General features: G+C 47.3%; 1 protein-coding gene across 2 annotated transcripts in view; it reads right to left on the reverse strand.

Annotated features, from left to right (window-relative positions):
• Positions 1–14,868, reverse strand: part of LOC120893767 (estrogen-related receptor gamma) — a 31,699-nt gene extending 16,831 nt beyond the window's left edge. Inside the window, exons 1-2 of one of the 2 annotated variants that reach the window (XM_040295862.1) lie at positions 14,358–14,868; positions 4,324–4,460 (exon numbers count right to left, since the gene is read on the reverse strand). The gene's annotated coding sequence lies outside the window, so the exon portion shown is untranslated. Of the gene's footprint in view, positions 1–4,323; positions 4,461–12,444; positions 12,582–14,357 lie in introns of those variants that run through there. The other variant, XM_040295863.1, reaches the window with a different exon arrangement.
• Between the last annotated feature and the right edge of the window lie 199 nt (positions 14,869–15,067).

Consider the following 15,067-nt stretch of genomic DNA (forward strand, 5'->3'; position numbering starts at 1 on the left):
CCAAGTACGAGTGAAATTCGCTTTCCAGGAAGCAAAGCGGAAGTGGAGCGTGCTGTGACGGATTTCACTCCCTAGCAGCTACTAATGGAGGCGCCCAGTGTGTGTCCTTATTCTGTTAGCAGTTTCCTAGTTTCCTCCATTTCAGAATTAAATTATAAAGATGTTGGTAATCATAATGGTGTAAGCCCACTAATGAGTTGCACAAAATGCTTCAAAAAAAGGGCAAAAAATAAAGGAAATCAATGCAACACGATCAACGAAATCAAACCAGACCAGGCCTCCATTTCCATTCATTTTCAAGTTCAAATCAAACACAGCTGACAATCCCCATCAACCCGCATTGACCACTGTCTGCAATCGAGCGGTTTGCCCTTGCACGAACGACACTCACTGTCCAATAGAACTTGCTCGGGACTTGGCTTTGCATATATGTATACGCCATTTTCTCATTCCCCAAGCTTTTCATAAAGCGGCATATGTTCACACACAAAAAAAAACACACAAATTCAATTCGAACCATCTTTAAATTCTGCCAGCTTCTGATGCTTCTCGCACTGCCCGCCCTTCGGAGGGGGTTCGATCTTGACCATGAGAAGGAAGGCGAAAGCGAACCGGCGCGGGTTCGATATGCGCTGCTCGCTGGCGACGACTACTGCTGCCAGCCAGCTGATAAAAAGAAAACTGCCGAAAAAATGCTAAAACAATCCACAGAAGGAGAAAAAAACAGGAACCAGATTTACATTTTTTCGTATCTTGCCTTTGGTGGTGTCTTCGTGCAGCATAAATTTGGCACCCGTCACACAGTAACCGTCGTGCTCTGTGAACCCAATTGCAACCACGGGACCAAGACACAGAGGGTGTAAGGTAAGTGCGTGTGTGTGTACGTTTTCCTTCGCGTTCTTTCACGACCAGCAGCCTTCAAACTATTACCTATCAGAGGCGTTCTTTTGATCGTACTTTCATATCGCTGCCTGTTGAACAAATAACAACAACGGCTCACAGCACCCGCGCGCACGCAAAATCCGCTGTCCGCCATGATAAAAACCTCCATTTTTATGTCATCATCATCATGAGAGGGCCATGGCAAACCTGGGGCCATGCTGCGAGTGGGCGCGCTGCAGCACAAACGCTGGTCACCAAGCTGCACTTGTGCAAGGCAAACTTGCGTGCGCTTGTTCGCAAGCTCGTAGCAAACTGGCCGAGCGATGGAGGGCTGATAACGGCAGCACCACACTCGATATTGTTTATGCAAAGTTCAAACAAACCCCCCCCCCCCCAACAACAACAACAATCCACCCTCTTCGTCTCCAATTTATGGCCACCTCCCCCCCCCTCCCTCCCGCTGTGTGCGAATGTTTGCAAGTCCGTAGTTTCCTTATCACCGTGTGTATCTCAGAGCGCGCGCTAATCAAAGACGGATGGGAGAGCACGATTGATTGGACGCTGGAGGCAAGAAGCCGACACAAGACAACGACTCAACAGGGGTTGCAATCGAGTGTTTGATGATGATGTGAGAGGCCTCGTGGCCTTAGCCCAGGGAGGTGTGATCCCCTCCCCTACTGATAGCGCCAGTAGCGTCGACAACGAGTGTTCGTGCCCTTAACCGGTTCGAGCCGGACCCTTCGGACGACAGAGCTCACCGGCAAAGGGACGGAACTGCGATGGCTCGCGCACTAAGACGCGTTAGCGAAGGTTTTGATTTGCTTGATATTCCGGAACCATTTCCCCCAGGAGCGCCAGAAGCCCAATGTCTGAGTGAACGTTTCACGCGAAGGCATCGCACCACGATCACTTATCTCAAGGAATATGGATGACCTGCGGTGAAGCCCACACACAGTATCCCCACCGTGGCCGCGGTCGACTCTGGAATGAGCAGACCGGCAGCTGCGCGAACCGTGTAGAAGCAGTAGTTCCTTCTGGTTGCATGCGTAACGAAGCGCACGGCTTCGGTGGAAAGGAAGTGTCGCTTACACATTCGCGATACTCCGAATGGATTTGGTTTTCGCCGGGAATAGGACCCAAGACTTTGAGAGCAATTGAGCGCTGCGAATACTCGGTTGGTTGAAGAATATGCAATCAGCATCTCTTGAAACCAAAACTCGGATGATCTTGCTATTTATACCTGTCAACAGTGAAAGTGCGCTCGGATTGATCTTGACCGACGGTGGGCCGATCTGCTGAATGGCCCCGAACGCTAACGGTAAACCTGCTGCTGCCATTTCCCCGGGAAAGAGTCACGTTTCGCCGAACGTGACACGAGATCGCGCCACAGACGCACGGTGGACGCATTAAACGTTTCCTTTTACTCTTTTTCTCTGTACGATCGCACCCAGCGAAACGACACCGCACGAAAGCGTCGATTGACGCATGAGGTTATCACCGTCCGCGGGTCGCGATCGGTACTGATCCTGATCGAGCAGCGGACAGCATCTGGGAAGCGCTATGACAAGCCGGCCGGGATGGATGGTTTTTGTTTTTGGATGGTGAATGGTGCGAGCAAACGGCGTAGTATCGCTCTCCAGGCACACGATGCACACGTCAACAGGCCTCGATCGATCGATTGTGCGCGGAGTGGGCGAAGGAACTTACTACGAAAATAACAACATCCCGAAGTTTTCCCCCTCATCACGTTGGGTTTGTTGCTGTTTAAGGGCCAAACCCACCACACGCTTATCGCCTAGGGAGGGGAACCGATGAAGTTCCCACAGAAGGATGGTCAATGCCATCGGAAACGTGTCACCGTTTTGAAAAGAACGAACTACTACTAGTACTACTGCTTTGTACATCGGAATCTTAGCTCCAGAGTGATTAAACGTCTGCTTTCATGGCTCAGTAATTCTTCAACGAAATCCCTTGAATTTCAACCGTTACGTAGCCAAAACGCCAAAAACAGAACTCCGCTCATTGCTTACGCGTTCGCGGCAGAAAGCCAGCGGAGGTTTCGCTCAAGTCAAGTTCATGGTCACACGTCTCTAAGCGACTGTACACTGTCGTGAAAGTGAAAATTTGCTGCCATTCCGAGACAACCGTGCACAACACCCTAGGCGCAGCGCAGCGTCTAATTTTAGTCCATCCATTAATCCTCCGAGTCGCGCCAAAAGTCGTCCGAGCGTCGGGCGGAAAAAGAAAACGACGAGCGATCCTAACGATCGCAATAGAGTCGGGTGGCGGCGGCAAGGGGACGCAACTAAATCCAGGCTTCACAACACAGATCGTAGTCGCTCTTCTTGATCGTTCAACTCTTTCTTTTTGCTGTCTTTTATTGTCTAGACCACGAGACATTGTCGATATGCGTATTTTGTCTGCGCCTTCCAGACATTACGACCTCCAACAACTCCACTACACAACCAACTCCCCCCTCTGCTAGAGGAATGGTTAGTTTCCAAGGTAAGATAGATCCAGGAAAAGAAAAAGAACTCAAACCACACTGCAAACGTGCGGCAGAACACCCGGCCTCCCGCCGCTTGTGCCATTTGCACCGGGAGTGCCTTGGTGGTTTCGTGGAGCATTGAGTGATCGCTAGGTTGCGCTTCGCGGTTTCTTCTATTTCTAGCCAGCTGTCTGCCTTTACCAGTGCTCGGCTGTCTGTGTATGTGTGTGTGTGTGCTTGTGCGTGGTCTTAACCCTCCCAGGAGCAGCAACAGCAACAACAGCAACAACCAAAAACCTCCCAATCCATCCAAACGTACACCCGTGTCGCTTCCTACCGCCTACCAGTAATGATGGCGCAGATTTGAAATTTTAATTGCCCAATTCTTGCCAGACCGGAGATTCTTGTCGGCAAAAGTATGCGCGCGCCCGACGAAACATGTCGGATGTCTAGCGAATTTACCTACATTTTTTCTTCTTCATTTACTTGCTTGCTTGCTTGTTTTTTTATTTGCCCCCTCTTCCAGCCACTTCCGCACGCCGCGAACGAATATAATCGGCCTGTTTTTTGGAACCTACGGGTTTGGTTTGCGTTTGCTTTCCGTCCTACGTTTCAGCTGGTTCTTTTACATCGAGGAAATTGAATCTTCTGCATTACGATCTACGGTACGTCTTGAATGTCTGATATTTAGCAGATTCCTGCATGGCGCACGAATGTTATGATATGGTATTAGCTTTGGTCCATATTTTAAGGATTTGTGATATGACCTCCGACACAATATCTGAACGATTGCAAAGTCACCAACTCTATCAAGTTTTTTAAAGAACCAAATCCAATAGATCTACTATTCATTAAGGTCAACTCCAGCTCATGATATCATCAGACCAACAGAAATTCTTGTACATTTATCTCATTATCTACATTATCAATTGAACAACAATTCTATCACAAACCTTTGATTCTTCAGATAAGGCTCTTCAAAGCGGTAGTGCAGCAGCTGACGTTGGGTATTGCTCGCTGCTCCAATCAGTCCATTGTTTCTCGTCTGTCGAGTATGCAACCAGTGGCGGAGGCCCGGAAATGGCTTTATCTGGAAAATGAAAATAGGGAGCAAATCAGACGAGCAAAAATAATGTTTCGTTCCTCCTTCTTCAGGTGTTGAGCGCTGTAAACTCCACTCCACTAAAGAACAACCCCCGTAACCCATAAACAAACGTACGCCCAAAATTATACCCCACCGAACTTCGATCAGCTTCGAGTCCATCTGGAATCGTGGAAGCCGGTCGAAGCAGAGAACAAAAATCGTACAACCATCGGAAAGATATGTATTTTTATTTTTGTTTTCTGTCCAGCGCGATCACGCACACTACAACAAACGATGCGCTGGCACAAATCGATGTATCATCTACGTGTGTACCTATATATATATATGCTCCGCTTGATCAACACGTTTCCAGCTGAACTCGGTTGTACCAGGGGGTGGCATTTCTGCGTCGATTAACGCCGATGACTTTCTGTGTTTGTGTGTGTGTGCCGGTGTCTATCAAGCGACGATCGCGTTAGCATCAAGCGGAGGGCCGCTATGATAGTCGGATATGATCGCCTTAACACACTGACACCATTTCTTGGGCAATTCCCCAAGTTCTGGTTCTTCCCGTCTTCGCTGTGCCAGTACACTAACCACAGTTCGGTGTGTTTTGTAAGCGAGGAGCATTCTTTAGGTGCGTTAATGTTTTAAGCATAACATTCCATTCCGTTTAAGATTATATAAATCCCTTAAATAGCTAAAAATTTTGTTTCACATGACAAGCCACAAATCGACGCACTGAATCGGTTTTATGCTCAATTTCCATCCAACTTCACACACACGCGCTCCTTTCTTGAAGGGCACCATTATTGGCAGCAACAAAAAAAGCGATTATCATCGTCTACAACATCATCAAACTAATTGTACCGACAAAAAAATGGGGAGAAAAGCTCAAGAAAACGGAAACAAATCCAAAACAACTATCCCAACCGCTCGGGGGTTGCTGCTGCTAATGCGCTTTTCGCTCCCCACCCATATCGGGAGAACGTCGTCATCGTCTGGGGGGTCTGGGGTGAATAATGAATCTCAACAATGCGTCCACCAGTCACCAACACACCCCATGTCTGAGGCAAGGGGGTGGACATTTTCGGGGGTTGCCAATTTTCGGGCCCGTTGACGACCGCCCGACACGCAAAGCCCATTTTCCACCAAACTGACAAGAGAGCGCAACGAAAAAAAAAAACAAAACCCCGCTGCCGAGGGGGTCGATCGGTCCCCCCCCCCTCCTCCCACATTCTGCCAGGCATGTGTCACACATTATTGGACATATTTGAGCAAATTACCCTCGCTCGATTGACGGAGTGATGGGTGGAGGGAGTGAGAGGGAAATGTCACGTCGTTTTTCCACCCGTCATGGAGCATCGCATCCGTTTTTGTTTACTCTTCTTTTATGTGCGTCTGTGTCTGCGTTTCATTTTGTTTATTGCTGAATTGTGATTTCTATACTTAAAAAAAGGGTTTTATGTGTGTCAGCTAACATAATCCTGATATAGCAACTATTGAAAGTAGGAATACAATAGGAAAACAATAGGAATGCAATAGAAAATAATGCAGGAAAAAGAAATAAATTAAATCAATAGCTGCTGGTTTGAACCACTCTCTGCGTCAATCATTTTAAGTTTTTAGATAAATGGTAAAAAAATACAAAAATACGCAAAAAACACCCGTCCCAACGGAAAGCTCAGCATCGCTCGAACCGACAATGCCCATGGACGTCCCATTGCCCCAGCTGTGTGGCCCCATGTTGATCGCGCTTCAATTTTATATTCCTCCACAACCATAAACACACGCACTCAGTCGCAACAAGCGTGAGGCAGTGCGTAAGGCAATGCGGCAACGCACCTTCTGTGCCACGCACAAAAAGACGCACACACGCACCCGCCACTTCATCCAAAAAAAAGCTAGCACACCAGCCCAAAAGTAAGCGAAACATGGACGCATTAGAATGGCCCAAAACGATGGACGGATGGATGGACGGTGCAAAGCAAAGCAGCGAAAAAGAGAACAACACCACGAAAGCATAAGGCAAACAAAACGAAAAAAAGCGGTGGTGGAGACACAACTACACACGAGGAACCCCACCGCCAGTACGAACGCGCCGAAGCCGAACCAACATCATCATCATCATCGTACACACTTTTGTGCAGAATTGACTAAAATAAATCTTTCCATACTCTGACCCTGAACTTGACTGCTTGGTGAGGGGGCTGCCGCTGCTGCTCTGGTGTGTGCGCTCGCTCTCTCCATCTCTCTCTCTCTCGTTCACACACACACTCTTTTCGGTGTTTGGCGCGTTCCCGAGCCCCGGCCGCCCAAAAAAAAACCCCCCATCCGCATTGACCATCGTACAGACCGGCACACACAAACACACACACACAGAGAGGCCTCCTCTGCAACGCGCGATGCAAACGCCATCGGTTTTCAGGGCCAAAGCAACGCCAGGTCTTCCCCTGCCGGCCTGCTGCGTTTTGCCGGCTCGTCGCTTGGCGCAGTTGCTGATGTATGTGCATTTTGCTGCCCAGCCGGTCGGTAATGTGGTGGTACACGGCTGGCTATGCGGCCCTTTTGTTTCTGTAACAACGATTCTGTTGGTTGGTTGTACCTTTCTCCCTTTCTCGCTGTGCGCTGAGCTCGATTTTGGTGCTAACGTGTACACGCTTCTTCATGGTGTTTTGCTGACAAAATTTAAGTTTGCCAATGCTACTACAACCATACTTCTACAAACGAACGAACGATTCGAAGGTATGAGGTAACGAAACATGCTCATAATGTACGATCTTCCCGTTCCCGTCCCACACAGCGACAAACGATTAAATAACACTTGCAACAGTGTTGTGTAAAGTGAGTGAGAGAGAGAGAGAGAGAGCGCACGAAGATGGTTCAAACCGGATGCACAAAAACCTGTACTGCGGAAAGGACAGGGAGAGAGAGAGAAGGCCAACATGAAAGAGAAAAGTAATATTTTTATATGTTTGCGTATGCACACACACACAGGCATACTTGATAATGCTATACGATCGCGTGTTGCACAAGCCGGCACTGCAGTTTTTGGGGGAGTATGTGCGCGATGTGCATTCGCACAACGGGTGCATCCGTGACACGATCCGTCCGTTTACCACTACGACGCTAAACACACACAGCGCACATCGGGCGGTTCGGACCATTAGCGTTATGATAAGTGTGTAGGCAGGCAGGCACTGCAGCAGCAGCAGCCGGCGGATGCACCACACATTCGCGAATGGGACGACGATCGAACCATTTTGCACACACTGCTAAATGCCGGGAGTGCAGCGAGGGATAAAATTGATGTAATTATCACAGCGAACGAGCGGAAGAAACACACGATTTGCCCCGAGACGGGGATGTACTCCCCCATTGTTTTTCTCTCTTTTTGGGACGGTTTTTGAAGTTCCAGAATCAGTGTTTCAGGGGGGTGTTGTACAAACAGAGATGCAAAATATGGAAGAATTCTTTTATTTTTTTTTCTCCCCTTTTTGTTTTTGCAACACAGAATCGAAAAGACAATGATTTTGGCAAACGGAAAGAAAATAAAATATCTCCAAAGTTTTTTGTAGTAGCTCTTAATTTCTCTCTACCCTGTATTACCCCCTCATTAAACAACGGCAAGACAGACAATTGACTATGCAGATTGGAGCTGCAGCAAGCGGGGCAACAGCAAGTGCAGTTGACGCAACCACTTCAGCAACGTGCCCCAAATGATTCATCCCCCCCCCCCCCACCGTCCGCATCCGTCATTTGTTGCTGCCTGACCGTCATTGTTTGGGCGCAAGCTTGTGATCGGGGTGATCGACCTACCGTCGTCAAATTTGACAGCCTCTCATCAGGCGACGGTCGGCGACACGACGGTTGTTTTGCGGTGCATTTAGCGTAGGAAGTGCAATAAACCGGAGGCGGAACAGAACACAGCGCGGCGGGTTGTTGTGTGTGCGATCGTGTGTTGAAGGCAGGCAAGAACAACAGGCTCTAATCGAACTGGCAACAGTTGAGTTGAAAACACTTGTATATGGATACTTGATCACTTCAGCTATCAAATGCACGTTGGGGGCTTGTAGATCAAGCAGGTTATTGTTCTAAAACAACATGAGTTTAATCAAAATTTAGTTCAATTACAAAGAAAGGAACTACAGCAAAGGTCTACTATCCCAATCTATTCTGAACGCCCAAAGTAAAGGCTGGAGACGTTTTTGCTGAGTCCTCTTTTCGGGCTGGGCTTTAAATGTTGGACTGTTGATTGCACTTGAGTTGTCAAGAGCAAGGTTCTAGAGGTTGTTCTTAATTTGGATGATCTCTTTGGCGTAATTCGTTAAAAAGCTGTTGGCCCTTGCAGGGCTTTAAACTCTTCTAACGTCTTCTACATAGCACAAAAAAATAAAAGAATGTAATTAATAAAAACTAATTCCATCGCAATGTGTCTGTTGCCACCGATTTGCAACTCAAATGCCTACTACCCACCGGCTCACAACAGGCGGGCTCGGTTGGCTGGCTGGCTGGCTGGCTGGGCGCTTTCCATATCATAAATCATATTTCGCACATTAAAAACACTTTCCGTTTTATTATCGCGCGAGCGCGCGCAAGATTAATAATGCATGTCCCCCCGCGCGCGCTTCGACAGGAACCGCCTTTTAATGTTCCGAAAAATCACCGAAATTGGTGTTTTAAACAGCATATTAACGCGGTAGTGGTAGGAATTACATATCCGTAAACCGAGCCGCAAGGGATGTATTTCATTCACGTATTCACCAAACCATGGTTGCACTTCTCGATAAATGCAATAAATGCGCGTATGACTTCCTTTCCGAGCCAAAAAGGAAGAAAAAAAAAAGAGCCACCCTGAAAAAACCTTCGCCCAGGTGATTGAACTAAGCAGCCGTGGAGGAGTCGCAAACTTTTTTGTGCTATTTGGTGGTAGGTTCTCCTTCTTTTTTTGGAGGGAGTTTGTTGCAAAAGCTCTCTACATACTCTCCCCGCAGCGAGAAACACAGCGGCGAAGATTGTTCGTGATTTATTCATCTTTTTTGTTGTTGTTGTTGTCGCTGTATTATTGCTGTTGTTGATGATGTTCTGGAGCTTATTCGGTACGCCTTGTAAGTGCGTTTTCAGGATGGTTGGGGAGTAAGAGGAGAACGATGAGTGGGGCAAAGCGTTGGAGGGGATGTTATATTCTTCATTACTTCACTAAAGGGGCTCCGGATTTTTTTCTTTTTGTTACTTAATTTTGTTTGGTTCCCTGTCAAGTTGTTTTATTACTTTTCTACCATCCTTTCCCTCAAACCACCCCCCACCAATCCAAAGGAACGAACAATCCAAAGTGTGCGCGCGGTGGAGACTGGACCAAACAATCTCGTCGACGGCGATGACTTGATGATGATGGATTTTTCTTTAATTTTGCACTCGGTGTGCAAAAAGGACCCCGCACCCAGCCACCTTCATGCCCCTGGTGCGCGATCATCCGTTGTCTCGTGCCGCAGAATGGCAGCTTTTTTTTGTTGCTGTTGCACAGGGTTTAGATGCAATATAAATTACTGACGTGCAACTTGCAGCTTGAACCGCAGCAGCAGCAGGGGTAGTAGTGTGTGGTGGATTTCTTTTTCCTCCTCCTCCTTTTGTTATTATTGTATCGCTCCCCAAAAACTCTTCAGTGAACAAAAAAGCACTCGAAATGTGCTGTGCAGCGCGATCCGCCTAAAGCTCCCACATGTTTCGATGGGTTCGTCAATCCATTTTTGCGGGAGATATGATGCTCTTGATGAGTCTTGCAGCTCAAAAGGTGCAGGTGGGTGTGTGTGTGTGTGTACATGTGTGGTCAAAAAGTTGTGTGTGAAGAGCTTTACGATGTGCAAGATGGTGCTTGATGCGTATCGATTCTTAAGGACGCGGTTGCTTGGCGGATGCTGTTCTCTCTCGTCACAAACGGATTAACGACTCCACAACCGCACATCATTTGGACGGGGGAAAGGATGAGTGGTCGTGAAAGCAAATTGATCGAGAAGATTACATTAAATTCTTACGATAAGTAAATTAACAAACCTACGAGTGTACAGGTTTTTAACTAATTTATGCATTGAAACAGGCGATTTTAGGCTGTTTCTTTTGCAATTTTTTAACATACTGGTTTCAACGTTCAAACATTCAACCGTTGCTCTCTTGCAGTACGACTAAAGTTCTCAGCTGACACAATAAAAGCCGTAAGTTCAAATACGACCTCTCCCAATCAAATTAAATCTACTAAATCAATCTAAAATTGGCTACTAAATTGAGCCATTTTATCGACCAACTTTTCATAAACAATTTAGCAGACACACACACACACACAACCCATGTACCACCTTAATCCATAAATTGCGTAGGAAAAATACACTTTAATGAACTGACGTGTGAAAATTAATGAAACAAGATCGACAAAACCAGCCGCACATTAACAATCACCCGTCCATACTACACCGACAGTATACAAGGCGACACAGGCGGCAGGCCAAACCGGGACCGTTCGGTGAACGTGAACGCGCGCAATATGCAACACCCAGGCCGTCGGCGGCGGCGGCGGCGTCGTCTCTAAGCCCTCCCTTCTTCTTCTTCCTCTTATTTCAATCCTAGGGCGAGGACTCATTATTTTATGCACCGTGATAAGTGTGTTGCTGTGCATCAGGCGCACCATGATACCGACCCAAATACCGAGCCCGTGTGCATGTGTTGGTCTGCCCCATCACACATCGTTGTCGCAAAAAGGGCAACCCCTTTTCCTTCCAGCAGCGGTGGCATTATGATTTATCGTTCACGATTAGTTTCAGGCGAGCCGCAGCAGCAGCCGAAGCCGCAGCCACCATGGTCCGCCCTCGCCGAGGACAGTGGGGGTAAAAGGGAATTCTTCCACCATGTTTCCACCCCCCCCCCCCCTCAGTGGCCGACCTTTCAAATTTGCCGTCGGTTGAAATCGAACGGCACGCTGGACCAGGGAACCGGAATGGCAACGGTTGGATGCCGATTTCTATACATACACACCACACCGCACCGGGGCACCGTAATCGATAGCACACATCTAAAGTGTGCCCGGCGGAGATATTTAACCTGCCGGTTGGTGGTGGTGGTGGTGGTGAATTGGCAAAACAAATGGCAAACAAATTGTGCTGCACTCTATTTTATAGTCAAACGGTCAATTATTCTTTCGGGGGCATGTTATGCGATGCCAGATTGCGGCGTGCACACACATAATCGTTAAAGCAAACGCGCGTAAACATGATACAAAGGGGGGTGGGGGGGTGGTGGGTTGGAAATTTATATTATTAATTGTAACCGTTTTTTTTTCTTCTTTCAAAACACCAACCAAAAAAAGGGAAATACCTTCTAATGCAACCCCCAGGCACCATTAGTGCGTGCATCAAAAGCTTTCGTTTCGCATCGTCGAGCTTCGATGCTTTTGAATGCACCACGTACACACACACACAGTGCTGGTGCTCCTGCCATTCTGTCTTCTTGCCATCGGCGCACACAATTTCGGGACCGGAAATTCGTCCCACCCATCAAACGCTACACAACGTGCAAAAACCGATCGATCGCGTTACAGCCAGTAGAGAGAGCTGCGTTTTTTTGCGAGCGAAACAAGCCGGCCAACAACAAAAAAACACAATCAAAACGTCTCCATGCAACTCTGTACAGGCCAAACACTATATGCAGCAGTCCACTGCGTCCAATTAGTGGTCGATTTGCTCGAACAACACAAACGCACCTTGATGTTGTTCTGTCCACTGGATGCGTTTTTCCACAAATTGGACCCAGAAAAAAACACCAATTTTGTACACTTCAAAGACACGACACGACATCGTCGAATGGAGCTGTGAATTCTAGCCGCCGGTGCGTGAAATTTAACCACAAGCTAATACATGTGCAAATCTTAGAACATTTAAACACCAAAACAGCAAAGTGCCATTCGCGGCGAAAATGGTCGTACTTTAAGCTAGAATTTACTCACAATTTCAGGCAGCTGCTGCTAAACACTGAGCAGGGGGGTTCGAACTAAAACTTGGCTCAAATAACAATATTACATGCCGTACCACATCACCAGCAGCAAAATGAAAACTGCCAGCACGCCAGCCGAAAAGCAAACCACCGTCTTCTTCCTTTACCGACCAACAACTGAGGAAGTAAAGAAAGACCACCAACAGTGTGTGTGTATGTGATTGTGTGCGCTATTGCGCATTAAAGAAGGAACCGCTGTGGAAAATTCGGTTTTGGAAGCGAAGCAAAAACAAAAAACAAGCGCAAAATCCTCCAGGAACTTTCTTAAAGCTGCTCGTGTCTCGAGCATTCCTTTACATCGTACAATCAAAACAAAAACACAGTACAGTCAAAAGCTCCCGAATCTCGACGTACCAACGTTGCTTTCAGTGTTTCGCTGCAGGAAGCTTTTCCCAGTTTTTTTTATTTATTTCCCCCCCTTGTACCCCGGCATCTCCATCGCTTCCGGTGGATGAGAGCACGAACAAAGAAACCTTCGCCACAGAAGCCGGAGCCACAGGAGCTACAAGGATATTCCGGACAAAATATCCTTGAACTCGAAACCCGAACCCGGTCTGGCAAAGTGCCGAACGGGACACGAACACCGAGCGCCAGCGAGAAGCAAAAAAAAGACACTAAATACGAACCTGCAATGGAGAGCACCAACCGCGGCACGATATCCGCCTTTCGAACGGAACGATGGAAATGGAGAAAAAAAACGTAAACATACCAGCAGCACAAGAAAACATACATTAGATTGTCAGCACGCTGAGCGTAAAAGCAGGCTGTGAAAAGCCACTGTCACTTGTGTCATCGAAAGGAAACTCTTGCTCTTGTTTTTTTTTAACACACACACACACACACACACGCGCGGTCAACAGCAACTGGGCGGTGGTGGTAGATTAAACTATTATTCTTGCATAATTTTACACCCAATTCTACCACCACCCGTGCGTACGAGACATGGAGTGAGGACGGAGCAGTGGAGGTAGATTGTTAACATATGGTGCCCTTTGGTTTTGTGCCGCTTAATGAATGGCTGGGCTGTTGCGTATCTGTGCGAACACGCTATTTAGATGCACGTGCTTCATCTTCCCACACAACCAACAACACATCGATCAAGAAGGTTTTACTTGGTCAAGGGGTAATTATATCGACATTGATAAGATTTAATAATGAACATAAAATTGTGTCGCACACTGTATCGTGCGCGACACGTGCGTTTCAAATAGTTTCGGTTGTTTGGCGTGTGCGTTACGCAACATACATACACCCCCTCGGAGAGGGTTCTTTCAATGACCACGGCAGTACGAATCGCTGGTTTGTCCTTGCCCAGAACGTAAAGAATGTGAGAAATTAGATAAATATAGTAAACAAACACCAGACCAACCGTCGTGTGACGTGTATGTGTGTGTGTCTGTGTTTTCAAGGATGCGTTCCGTGGATGGCAACACTGGTCTTGCGGGAAGAGCAGCGCATCGAGCAGAACGCGCGCGCAGCATGAGAGCAAGCGAGAGGGCGAACCTGTCAACTACGCAAGGATACACACACCAGGGATGCTCAACTTAGATGAAGAACGGAATAATTGTTTAGTTCTGTACTGTCGTATTTTTGGTGTACGGGTTATGTGGCACACACACAGTGAAGTACAAGAAAAGAAATACTTCTAATCGCTACAGTATGTCACTATCTATTTGGTACCAGCGAACGCGGGTTGCTCATCCCTGACATTACACGCGCGTGTACAGGAATGCACTGCAATATGCACCCGGGGGCCACTGTGTTGATGTGTGCGTTTGTGTATTGAATTTTCCTCTTCCCACTCTCCATCTCTCTCGCTCTCTCTCACACACACACAGCCATGCACATACACATTTTTCTACTTACCTATCGAGCGAGCACCTCCTCCGACTGTTCTTCCCGATGGGGGTAGGCTGTGCGTAATGTTTTCGATGCGATAAATAATGAACTTTTGGAACCAGCCAATATCCTTTTGCCACAGTTGCTATCTCACCGTGTCACATAAATTAATCCGGAAGCGAAAAACGACACCAGGCAGGGTGGCAGCTGCGCGCTGTGTCGTGTGAGTTTTCTTGCACTCACCAAAACCGTACCCGTACCGTACACCACGTCGGGCTCTTCGTTCTTCGAACAACACGTAACAACACACACACAGATACGCAAACGCACGAGGGCAATGTTATCAGTACGGCACACACATGATAAACACAACACGCCAGGATCGGAGCAAAGGATTGTGCACGCAATTGATGCAACGGCAAACAAAAAATGTTCCCCCTCGCTGGATTTTCTTCACTTTGCACTTTGCTTTGCTCTTCGTACACTTGATCAAATTTTCTTCCTCGGACACTTGACAGGCAGGCCCAGGGCCAAGGGACGTTGACAGTTTGGTATATTTATTATTGTTCGCATGCGTCTCGCAAGCACAGCGCTGCACATGTTGAACAGCAAGTGGCCGAAGTAAATGTTACATTTTGGTGGCAGTATAAATTATGTCGAAAATTATTGTACAGATATTAGAAACGTCTATTACCCACAGTCCAATAAATTGTGATTAATATCTGCTTCTACTTTTA

This window comes from Anopheles arabiensis, chromosome 2 (assembly GCF_016920715.1).
Source record: "Anopheles arabiensis isolate DONGOLA chromosome 2, AaraD3, whole genome shotgun sequence".
NCBI lineage: Eukaryota > Metazoa > Arthropoda > Insecta > Diptera > Culicidae > Anopheles > Anopheles arabiensis.